General features: G+C 35.3%; 1 protein-coding gene across 1 annotated transcript in view; it reads right to left on the minus strand.

The window, feature by feature from the left end:
* The window catches only part of LOC140162636 (adenylate cyclase type 8-like), a 177496-nt gene that overhangs the window by 40820 nt on the left and 123489 nt on the right, over positions 1–13187 (minus strand). The window lies entirely within an intron of this gene.

A 13187-nucleotide genomic window follows, 5' to 3' on the forward strand; every position in this document is an offset into this window, starting at 1 on the left:
GAAAGTGAAAAGTGCAAACTCAACTTTGTCTAAGGGAGAGTAAACGGAAGATTCACTGGTGAATAATTGTTAAGGGAGCACACTACTATTCGCCCGGAAATTTGTATCTTTATGGGGACACTTATCCGTACTATCCTTATGGGGCCGTGTTTAGTTTGAGGGAAGGGGGGGGGGGGCAAAAGCCACGTTTCCATAAACTAAATATGCTTAACAGCGATCTATTGGGCATACGGTGTGAAGTCCACCTCCTTGTGAGCAAGTCTTCACAGGGTATGCATTTAAAAAAAGAAAAAGAAAAAAAGGAAGGTTTTATTTCAAACTCTAATGGTGACTCGCATGTCAAATAGCTAAATTGTACATTAAACACACCTAAACAGACACAATGCAATTTGTAGGCAGCAGCTTAATCAGCACCAATATTGTAACATTGAAACAAACAACTATACAACTAACAACATCCAATCCAACCCAACCCCATCCCCAGCATTATGGGGACCTGATTGTGGGAACATTTTGTTCCCATAGAGATAGTACAGAACTTGTAACGTCCCCACAAGTTTTACACACTTAAACACACTTGGTCCCCATAAAGATAAGAGTGTCCGTATTGGTGTAATTCCTTTTGCATCATGTGTAACCTTGATAGCCTCGGTAAGTATCAGCCTTCCGTGGGTACCGAATTTGAACCCGATTCTTGCTTGTTTAGGTCAAAACGATAAATCAGATCATAATAATATGTATCGATTCGAATGGAAATGGGTGATAAGCTGTTATCAAGTTGATTTAATTAAAATCTAGTCAACTGGACTTACTATTTATTGACTGGCGACGTTTCACATCCTATCCTGGATGCTTCCTCAAGCCGTCTGATCCAGGATAGGATGTGAAACGTCGCCAGTCAATAAATAGTAAGTCCAGTTGACTAGATTTTAATTAAATCAACTTGATATTTTATTTACCTGGATGACTGAGAATATACACAAATATAGTGATAAGCTGTTGAAAAGATTTCAAGGCTGGAAATTTAAAGGAGGCCCATATGTCGGCTAAAGGTCCTGAAGGCTCTGCTAAGGTGCTCGTATCTCAAAATTTGGATGTATAAAAACCAACCTAAAACACCTTTTTATTAAATCTTATAAGTTACTTCCAGTCGAAACTTTAACAACTTTTTCACAATCACAAGAAAAGGGCACTTTCTTGTGTACTCTTGTATTGTGAAATCTTCAACCCATTCGAAATCTGCACCCAATATGTGGGATATTAAGGTAATGTCTTTCACAGCGGCTGTATGGATTTTAACTGGAATAGCCCAATGCATTTGCCCTACAATGGTCTTCGACTCGAGTCACTAATTTGCGAAATTCCTCTCAGACTTTTCACACTAACCATTTACTTTTATTTTACTTTTATAATTAATTATTCAGAAATGACAACCCGCTTCAACATCATTTTCGAGGCATGATTATACAAGAGGCAAATTTGTATTTTGATGCTGTAAGAAATTTGATTAGGCCAAGTAAAATTAAAAACATGTTTCACGTCTAGGTTTTTGAAAAAAAGGAGGAAGAGGGGGCTTTTTATTTTTTATTTTTATCGCAAAATCAGTGTAAATACCCATAATTACAGGTGTTTTAGCGTATACAATAATGCCTGGAAAAAGGAGGAGGCCTCTTTTTATTTGTTGTTCTGAGAGATATGCCCCCTCTAACTATCACAAAACCTAATAAAAGTGTTTCTTGTATATTAGCAAGGCTATAGAAAGCATCTCTACTTCCTAGACATATTTTTTGAAAAGCTAAAACTAAATTTCAAAAAATAAAAATAAAATTGAAGAAACCTCAAAAAAGGAAGCGGAGGGGACGTGAAACATGTTTATTTTTTTATTTGGCCTTACATGTTTCTGCTAAACGCTTCTGAGCTTGAATTGTTACATGCATTTGATATTCTGCGTGATGGAAAGTAGCTATTTTGAGCCCCGAGTGGAACATGTACCATTCAAATATTTACCCCATCAACTACTCCGACTTTCATTCATTTTCATATAAAGTAACGCTTCTAGCACACAACTCTAGTTTCTTGGGTCATTCCCATGGACCTTGAATATGTTTGTATTTTGCCTACCCCCATAGCTGGGAAGAATATTCTTCCCAGCCCTTAGCTACTTGAAATACATTAAAGTTCTTAAAGAGTCCCTATTTGACTATCAAATGGCTAGTTCGTCGTTCATGTCTACACAGGTCTGTTGCCGTTGCTTCCTACGTTAATGCTCTACGTGCTATCCATGCGCTTCAGTGGAAAAATTTCAAGTTTTGAAATATTTTCTCAAAATATCAAGAGCTATCTTAAGAACTACTGAACCAATACTAGGCTTGTTTGTATTCATTTTATTGCATTTTTCAAGCTGATTCCAAATATGGTCATGAAAATTTACCTTTTTGAAATTTTTGAATTAAAAAAAAAAATTGAAACTTGTCGTCTGCAGTCGACACCCGCGTGAAGAGAGTTAATGCCGAATTACAATCTGCTACGTTAAAATCTGATAGGGGAAAATTTAAGACATTGTGTCCGTAAGCTAGTAATTTGAACGATATATGTTTGCTTTAAAAAAAGTTTTAGCCGATATGTGACGTGTCATGTCAAAAGTAGGCACTTTTGGGCAGGATCTTAAATGGAGAAATAGCCAAAAATCTGCCCGCCGGGGGTGATTTTTTTCATTTGGGTTTGTTGCGAATTTGTGATGTTATAATGTTAAAAATATTGTCTGATAGTTTCAGACCGGAATATAACTGGCATCTTGTATTTTGTGAGACATTTTTCAAGGTAATTCCTACTCTCAACATTGTCAATAACATTTTTAAAGGCCGATATCTCAATTTCCAATTTTATAATTACGAACTCATTATCTTTGCTTAAGAATGTCAGATTTCATTGTGGAAAACAGCGTTGTGGAGCAAAATATCTCTATATTTAAGATATGTAAAAACCTCAAAATTGATAACCTGCTCAAAAGTGTCTCCTTTTGACATGACACGTCACAAAACCAATTCACCTGTTTTCTACTGCTGACATAATAATATCATTTTAAAACAAATATTTTTCTATCATACAGTAATTTAATGTATTAAAGCCATATCGTAACATTTTTTATGAAAAATAGAATTAATTTAGTATTTCTTTTCCATAAAAAGTAAGGCTTTACTGTCAGATATATCTCTTTTTAATTTTGAGCCGAACAACTGAGGTAAATAAAGCAACGAAAATTGGAATTTAATACCAGCGCCAATGCGTGTTACGGTACGACTGTAAGCTTATGTGTCAAATTTAGCACAAACTTTCCCTATCCAAATGGTCTATTCCAGAAAATAAGAGCACACCCCCTTCATTCCCGTTTTTTCTTTTTCGCCCCCCCTTTGTTTTGGTTTTTGTGCGCCCCTCTGCGTTTGCCGCCCAACTAGGCGACCGCCTTACCTGGCCTAATGGTCGGAACGGCCCTGGTATTAGCGTACCTTTATTTACGTAATCTCATTTGCATAAAGTCATTGCTATATGTACATTGACAATTGTCAACATTGGCGGAAAATTTGAATTGTAGTTGAGGAACGTGTGATAAAAAGAAGCATAACAAAGTAACAAAGCAGTTTACAAGCCTTATTTTTGGTATGAGGTAATTTGAGTATATTCAATTAATATTTGTGAAAGAAGAAAAGGTATCCATCAACAGATGAGAAAAGGGATCGTCTTTGAACTTCATCAAAAATAGGCCTACAAACAAAAATGGTGTAAAAATCGCGAGAGAAGAGCACACAAGGTACACACAAGAATCAAAATGAAACAAAACGAATATGATTATTGGTATGGTAAGAGAGATCATAGTCTGGACAATAGAAATTGTTGCAATAAAAATAGAAATATGCGCATGCGTTGATGGTATGCATGATTAAATGTACCAAAAGTTTATGAAAAAGAGAAAAATATGACTTATACAAGGTTTGACAGTAGCAGTGTGAGTGAATTGCTATACTAAGTCTCATGGTAAAATTATACAAACCTTTCGAAACAAACAACCAATTCAAATTTCTTATTCAATCCAATATGGTGTGCTACTTTGATTACAAAAGCATGACTTTTGAAAACAAAGGGTTCATTAAGAAAGAAATGTTTGTGATTTCAACACTGGGACCTCCCTTTTTAATAATAAGTAGTTACCCAATCAAACCAGGTACCATTTGTTAAATTTTGTCGTCGATTTATCTGGCTATCTCTTATTATGTAAAGAACAATGGGTGAAAAAACCTACTCAAAATAGGAGATATTCAACATGATTCCTTATCTTTAATAAAAATGGTATAGATCTCAAAATAGTAGGCCTATAGCATCAATCCTACGTTATCGGTCTATAAAGTTGCAAAACCGCGCCGGATTCCATACTTTTATTCTCGAGATATTTGGAATTATGTAACAATACCTCAATTTGGCACGAGATTTTCTTGACTACTTCTAACCATTAAGCAAGCAGTGTCCATACGCTATTGTGTTTATGCTAATGTCATTACATATTCAAGTATTCAAAATCGCAAATGCATATTTGTTTTGAAAGACAAAAGTACAAACTCGTATTTATCGTAATTCAGTCATCAATCAAAGTCATGCATGAGCGGAGATACACCATAGTTGCGGGAACTTATTGACAGTATATTTATTATTGTTGTCTATAACTACCGTTATACGAATCAAAAAACGATTGCGCGACCTTTCGGACACTATTATGCACAACTAATTAAATAACTAAATTAAAATACACCCTTAACCTAAACCCGTTGAAAGAAGTATAATGCACAGATATTATGGAAGAAGAAACCAAGTCAAGTTACATATACACTAAATCATAGAAATCGAAACCAAACTAAGAAACACAAAGGAGGTTTGAGAACATAATTGATAACATGTATGCCTACATGTACTTTGATATTTTAGACACGATTTTAATGTCCTGCATTGGAAAGGCCAAGAAGCATTCTAAAGAAATCAATCAGCGTAGTTCAGATTCATGACTTTATCACGACTGAGACTATAATAGAACAAGAGGTACTTACATTGTAAGTGTGCTTGAATGTTTTCTGATTGTGACATGGTAGTTACTTTAGTCGATAACAAGTTTGCAAAGGATAAGGTTTTACAATCTAATGCAGTGCTGTGAAACGTTATTTAGCTAGATGGGACTGCTCATGTTTATTCATTAATTTTTTGGTTTAAGCTTGTTTTTAAGTATGTATTAAACTTGCCTAATACCTTCCTCAAAACAAGAGTAGGATTTTTAAATGGAAAAGAGAAAACGAGAATAATACATCCCGGCAATGTTTTAGCTACTGAACTAAAGCCTCATTTTAGTACCAGGATTCTCTTTTATGTTCTCAAAAGTTTACCATAAAAAATAGGTAACAATTATCTCAAATTATGTAAAAAACAATTAAAAAACGACAGATTTTATAAATCTGACGGAACATACCTTGCAAAGTTTATAATTTTATTAAATTTGCTTAATACCTTCCTCAAAACAATAGTGTGAGTTTAAATAGAAAAACGAGAGTGATACCTCCGGCAGTCTTTGAAGCATTGAACGAATGCCCATTTTAGTTGTGGAGACCCCATTTTATATTATCAAAATCCGGTCTAGAATCCCATATTTTTGAAATCTGGGCGGAGCTTACCAGAAAAACTGGGTAACAATATTATCCCAGATTATGTAAAACTGAGAAACACACAGTGAGGTTTGAGAAAATGATTGATAACATAGACATGTATTATTTTAGACACGACTTTAATGTTCTGCAATGGAAAGGCCGAGAAGCATTCTAAAGAAATCAATCAGCGTAGTTCAGATTCATGACTTTACCACGACTGAGACTAAAATAGAAGAAGAGGTACTTACATTGTAAGTGTGCTTGAATGTTTTCCGACTGTGACATGGTAGTTACTTTAGTCGCTAACAAGTTTGCAAAGGATGAGGTTTTACAATCCAATGCATGGATGTGCTGCGAAACGTTATTTAGCTAGCTGGGGCTGCTCATGTTTATTTATTCATTTCTTGGTTTAAGCCTGCTTTTAAGTATGTATTAAACTTGCCTAATACCTTCCTCAAAACAAGAGTAGGATTTTAAATGGAGAAGAGAAAAGAGTGAATGTTTTCTGATTGTGACATGGTAGTTACTTTAGTCACTAACAAGTTTGCAAAGGATGAGGTTTTACAATCCAATGTGCTCCGAAACGTTATTTAGCTAGCTGGGGCTGCTCATGTTTATTTATTAATTTTTTGGTTTAAGCCTGCTTTTAAGTATGTATTAAATTTGCCTAATACCTTTCTCAAAACAATAGTGGGAGTTTAAATAGAAAAGAGAAAACGAGAGTGATACCTCCGGCAGTCTTTAAAGCATTGAACGAAGGTCAATTTTAGGTGTAGAGACCCCATTTTATGTTCTCAAAATCCGGTCCAATCTCCCACATTTTTGAAATCTGGGCGGAGCTTACCAGCAAAATTGGGCAACAGTATTATCCTAAAGTATTTAAAAAAAAAATACAAAAAAACAAACAAACAAAAAAAAAACAAAAAAAACAACAACAACAATTGAGACAGTTTGTGCTATTCTATACACCTGTGAAGTGTAACATAATCAAACACCCTTTATCTAAAACTGAGAAATACACAGGAATTTTGAGAAAATTATTGATAGACACATAGACATGTATTAGGTCTTGCAATGGAAAAGCCGAGAAGCATTCGAAAGAAATCAATCAGCGTAATTCAGATTCAGGACTTTACCACGACTGAGACTAAAATAGAACGAGAGGTACTTACATTGTAAGTGTGCTTGAATGTTTTCTGACTGTGACATGGTAGTTACTTTAGTCGCTAACAAGTTTGCAAAAGATAAGGTTTTACAATCCAATGCATGGATGTGCTGCGAAACGTTATTTAGCTAGCTGGGGCTGCTCATGTTTAGTCATTCATTGTTGGTTGGTTTAAGCTTGTTTTTAAGTATGTATTAAACTTCTAATACGTTCCTCAAAACAAGAGTAGGATTTTTAAATGGAAAAGAGAAAACGAGAATAATACCTCCGGCAATGTTTTAACTACTGAACTAAAGTTCTGAATTGTATTAAATTTGCCTAATACCTGGTACGTAATACCAGCAAAACTGGGTAAAAGAGCGACAGTTTGTGCTATACTATATACACCTCTGAAGTGCAACATAAGCATACATCCCGCATATAACTTAAGTAGAACATACGAACATGGAAAGAATAACACTGAATTTCCCCACTCGATTTTTATAATAACACCTAAACGCAACACTAATATTTACATTGTAATCTTCTCATGAGTATATTGAAAAATATTACCAGTAAAATCAGCCAATATGATGCAATAAGTGTGTTTTTCTGTTGGTTGAAGTGTTTTTCTAGGAATATTTAAATATTTTTTGCAGTTATGAAAAACAAAGCGTGAATCGAATCGAAGGTCAACATAATATAATAGGCCTGCATATACATGTCGAGGTTTGAGAACCAGAAAGCCTTAACTCACAATGACCAGCTCTCACAAAATGAGCATAAAGTTGACAAAACAAATGTCTCAGATGTTCCAGATTTGAAATCCTTATTTCTATACCCTTTAAAATCATACCAAACATGTTAAGGGGTGGGGTATGAACGTGTCGACAGTATTTATTGTGGGAGATTAGAGCACATCAGACATATCGAATTGCATTCTGAATACGAAGAATGTCCTTCTGATATCAAATAATTTAGATGTTTTGAAATTCGCAATGTAAACACATTTTATGGCAATTGATTAAAAATTGATATTTTTGATATTTAACAGTACTCGAAGTAAACTTTATAAATCTGATGATTTATACTTAAAGTGTATGTAGGTGGGATAAAATCCGACGATCAATTGAACATTTTGACCTTTCGTATTTTTTTCCCAAAACACCAAAAGCCATTCTTCGTATTCAGAATGCAATTCTATATGTCTGATGTGCTCTAATGTCTCACAAAATACTGTCGAAACGCTCAAAACGCTCATTCCAGATCCCTTAAGATTGCTTTAATATCAATATTTCCTCCAGAATTTCTTTTTGTTTTCTATTGAATTTTGTCATGATCAATGAACTGTATCTTCTGTAGAGCCGTGGCGACTTTATGCTCATTTTGTGGAGCAGGTGATTGTGAATTACAGCTTTCTGGCTCTTTATGTATGCCATTTTATGGTCTTTGGACGAATGAAAGAAAAACATTAAGTAGAAAAATAAACGCGGCACTAATATTTACATTATAATCTGAGTCAATACAGTATATTGATAAATATTAACAATAAAATCAGCCAATAAGTGTTTTTCTGGGAATATTTAAATAATGTTTCCAGTTGTATGAAACAATGCATAAATCGAAGGTCAACATAACATTATACAATAATATATAATAATACGATGCAATAAATGTGTTTTCCTGTTGGGTGAAGTGTTTTTCTAGGCATATGTAAGGGGCTGTGCAATAATTACGTGCCAAAAATTCTTTGCCCCCCCTTACACATGCAAGATTTTGGGGAACCCGAATGTAAAACCTTAAATTGTCTTATCATATAATGCGAGCGCAGCGAACAGGACATTTTGCATAATTGAATGTGTTCTTAACGTTTTCCTACACCTTTTTAGGGCGAAATATAGAAATGGTGCCGAAAATATCTGTGCCAAAAATCGCTTGCACCCCCTTTCGACCTGCCAAAAATCGCTTCGACCCCTCCTTTCGACCTGCCAAAAAATGCTTGCCCCCCCTTTTGGCCTGCCAAAATATCTTTGCCCCTCTATCATTCACCCAGGGGTACACATAATTATTGCACCTCCCCTAAATAGTTTTTAAATGATACTGTTTTACAATCTCAGTAACACACGAGAGTCTTAACACAGACATGTACTTATTTTTATATTTCAGGCACGACTTCTTGTGACGGAATTTAGGTCAAGAACCATTCAACATAGTTCTGATTCCTGACTTTATCACTAATCAGATTTAACAAAAGCCAGTTAAGTGTACTTGATATGCCTTTGGACTGTAAAACGGTAGTTACTTCACAATAATTATAGAAAATGGAGAAACATGAAGTTTGTGAAGGATAAGTTTTGAAATCTAATGTAGACTGGATTGAAATACAAAACTTGTTTTGCTAGGGATTCTTTCGTTATTTTTCCTTTATTAAACAAATTTTGAGTTATATCATAGATTTTGGTTACATTAAGCTCACCTATCAAAACAAGTGTAGGCCTATGAAAAGAAAAGAGAAAACAAGAGTGATTCTAGGGCATAAAGTCAATGAAGTTGGCAGACAAAACTTGATCGCAAGGTAAATGCTATTTCGTACTCTGACCTTTAGTCAATAAGCACATTTTATTAAATTTTGATCAACCTTTGCATAATGTATTATATCAGACATGGTACGAATAAAACCCAGACATACTGATGTATATTAGATTAGTTAGATGTAATTTGAGATATATTCGCATTAAATCTTACTTAACAAGAAACACAAGACCCTACATTCACTGCCATTACACGGTACAGTGAATCACATATCATCATGTGATCACGTTTCCACAAGCCTAGGAATATTATATAGCTGTAAAGATTAGACAATTATCCTTTATTTCCAAACTACCAAGATCTGTATCTGGCAGTATGTGATCTGGCAGTATGTGAAGCATACGTTCAATTAGACTCAAATAGCCCGTACCTGCTTGTTGTCAGCGCTAGACTTTATAATGACTTACATATTCTAAGCCAACGCTCTGCAGGGTCTATTGTTCTATTGTTTCCGATTAGAGCGCTGACATATTGGAAAATGTTGCCAATCAATATTCATGAGAGCGTACATTCAACGTCCAGTTTTTGAAATTGGGTGACTTGTGTTTGGCAAGTGTGAAATACATCTGACAAGGCGTTTTAATTACGTAACGAATAAAGGCATTGACATCATCGAATGGCTGCCCAGTGCTGTTATGTGTTTAGTTATCATATAGGCCTAATAATTATTATTAAATGTATTCAGCATTCCTTTCTTTTCCCTTCCCTGTACTTATTCTTTCCTAGGCCTACACTTTATCACTCCCTCGCTCTCATGTCCCCTCTCACCATCCCTCTCTCATTCCCATCATTTTCATCTCCTTAAAATTAAATTAAATGGAAATATCTTTAAACCAACCTTTATAGGCCTACACTTATATACTTACATGTATACGTATAGCGATTACCATTATAGTGTAATATAGATATGTGTACATAGCAGCCTTCATACATTCTAATGTGTAATCGATCAGCAAGAGCATTCAATTTATTTAAATGAAGCGCCTAAAGCCAGGTGGGTGGTAAAGATGATTGCATCGACAGCTAAAGCCTCCTTTTAGACTTCAGACCCACACAAGCACACATTTGGGATACGTGACAACAATGGTACCACTTTACACATGACTGCCCTTACACATGACTGTAATGTGGTCACTTATTGATACTCGCCTGTTGTGTAGAGCGTTATATATGATGCCGGATCAGTGACCAATTTAATGGCGGAACCCCTTTGTTCGAAACAATGGTACCACTTTTATGAATAGCCTGTCGCAACTTCTAATCGGCACCAAACGAACAAAGCATTATATAATCTATTGCGACTCTATATGTATTAAAAGCTCTTTGTTCTAAGCTGGTATTGCAATTCTTGGTGACGATATTCGTTCTGTCTTGGTTAATGATGTGGTCAAGACATCTATGAGGGAACAATCTATTTTGGATCTGACTATTAACGGTCTATATAACAATACTTTTGTTACCGCTCCTGTTGGGCGAAGTGATCATCAACTGTGTCAGCTGGTTTATAACAAGACAATCCTGACAAATCAATACTTAAAATCAAAAAGACACTTCAAACCATAACTGATTCCAACATGTTTCCAACAGGTGGATTCAAGACCAAACCTGGACTGAATTATATATAAAGAGCCGGATGTTCGAACCAATTAAAACACATGGTTTCTACCAAGTACTAAAATTTAGATGAAATCATGATCACCAAATAGTGCCACCATGGATGAATGATCGTGTTAAAAACCTCATCGGGAGGCAGAAAGTATTTGCCGAAAGTGACAGACCAGCTTCGAAGTTAAAATATCTTACTCGCAATGTAAGGGGGGGGGGGTGGCAAGGAAGTTAGGAATCTAGCTAATATAATGCATAAGGTATTGACTCATCTGATCATATTTGTGACCAACTCCCATGAGCTATAAAGTTGCAAGCTGGTAGTTTGAGGCACGAGAGGCACCATTTACAGAAAAAAAACCGTACACCGATCAATATCTACAGTTCTCTTTACATCACCCGCTTCATTAGAAACATGGTGTTATCAGGACCTTATGTGACACAAGTGATGCAATAGTCAGAGAGGAGGATGTCAAGGAGCAAAAAGAGCAACAATTCCGTAAAGCCTTGTCAATAATGGTAAGACCAACGAAGCTGATAAAGTGTGCTGAGGGTTGTGGATCAACGTCTAGGCGTTGTGCCTGTGCGTATCGCACTATAAATCGAGTGCTTTTTCGGAAACATGGTTTCTTAAACAGTTAGCAAACTCAAGAACTAGACTGACGCAACATGTTTGTCGACAAGTCAGATCATCTTTAAAAAGCCGAAGCAGTTTTTTCCAAAATCATAAATTGGTAAAACCGAGTGCTGTTTTAGTGTAAGACTCCAGGAACATCAAAAGCAGGTGCGAAAGTTTGAACTTGAGCAAGAGAGAGCAACTCATAAATTCTCCATCACGGATCAACACAAATCTGCCATCGCTGATCATGTTGTTGGAACCAACGATCTGCAGGGTTTATTGTTCTATTTTTTCCGATTAGAGCCCTGACATATTGGAAAATGTTGCCAATCAACATGAGATTGGGTGATTTGTGTTTGGCAGGTGCGAAATATATCTGACTGGGTGTTTTAATTACGTAACGCATAACGGCATTGGTGTCATCGAATGGCTGCTTTAGTGTTGTTATGTGGTTATTTATCATTCCTTTCGTTTCTTTCTCTGTACTTATTCTTTCCTAGGCCTACATGAACTTTATCACCCCTCGCTCTCCTTCTCTCTCCTCCCTTCTTCAAGTTCTTATTTCTTTCTTTCTTTCTTTCTTTCTTTCTTTCTTTCTTTCTTTCTTTCTTTCTTTCTTTCTTTCTTTCTTTCTTTCTTTCTTTCTTTTCTTTCTTTCTTTCTTTCTTTCTTTCTTTCTTTCTTTCTTTCTTTCTTTCTTTCTTCTTCTTGTCCTCTCCCTCTGATTTCAATATGTCCTCAATTACTTCTCATTATGTGTTAAAAGCGTAATACAGTCAAAACATTTTAATAACATTTAAATATCGAGTTATAAAGGTCATGAACACAGATAACATGAGAAACAAATATAACAAAATTTAATAATTTTTAATAACATAGCGTATTAGAATGTTTTGCATTAAGTTTCAAAATATGTCTTCTGAATGTTTTTAAAACGTTTTGTACCCTTTATATAACTCGACATTTAAACATTTAAACTACAAAAGTAAGCTATGTCAATTTCACAACGATCCATATTAAGAACTATATGATGAACAATATTTTGAAACATTTAAACGTTTAAAATACCAAATGGCTTAACAGTGGACTTCGGGTATATATATATAAATGCGCATATATAAATGCGCACGTGACATCTACAAGTCGCCATACCGTGTTGAACGATGTAAGGTACCCGGATGTGCACAAATTCCACACGCAAAAGTATAGGCGAAAATGACAGGTTACAAGGAAAATTGGCTTTGCAAAATACTGGCATTGATTGCAAAGGGCAAAATAATTTGACCCGAAACATAAACTCTTTATTTGGATTTTCCATTACGGAAAAAAAAAATTATGACGGAAAAGCTAGATATAGCTGATTTAAAAGTTATATTTCATTATTTCCGTGCTAAATGGGCGTGGCAATTGGCCATATTGATGACGAAATGTGATTCTTACTGGCATTAAGGTCAGAACTGGGTAGCTGCCGATGATGTTATTTGATAATGTTTGCACGTAGGGAACTTAGGGGCTGTCATTTTCTTCGGAAGGAAGGGGTCATGGA

The sequence above is a fragment of the Amphiura filiformis genome, chromosome 10 (genome assembly GCF_039555335.1).
Source record: "Amphiura filiformis chromosome 10, Afil_fr2py, whole genome shotgun sequence".
Taxonomy (NCBI): Eukaryota; Metazoa; Echinodermata; class Ophiuroidea; order Amphilepidida; family Amphiuridae; genus Amphiura; species Amphiura filiformis.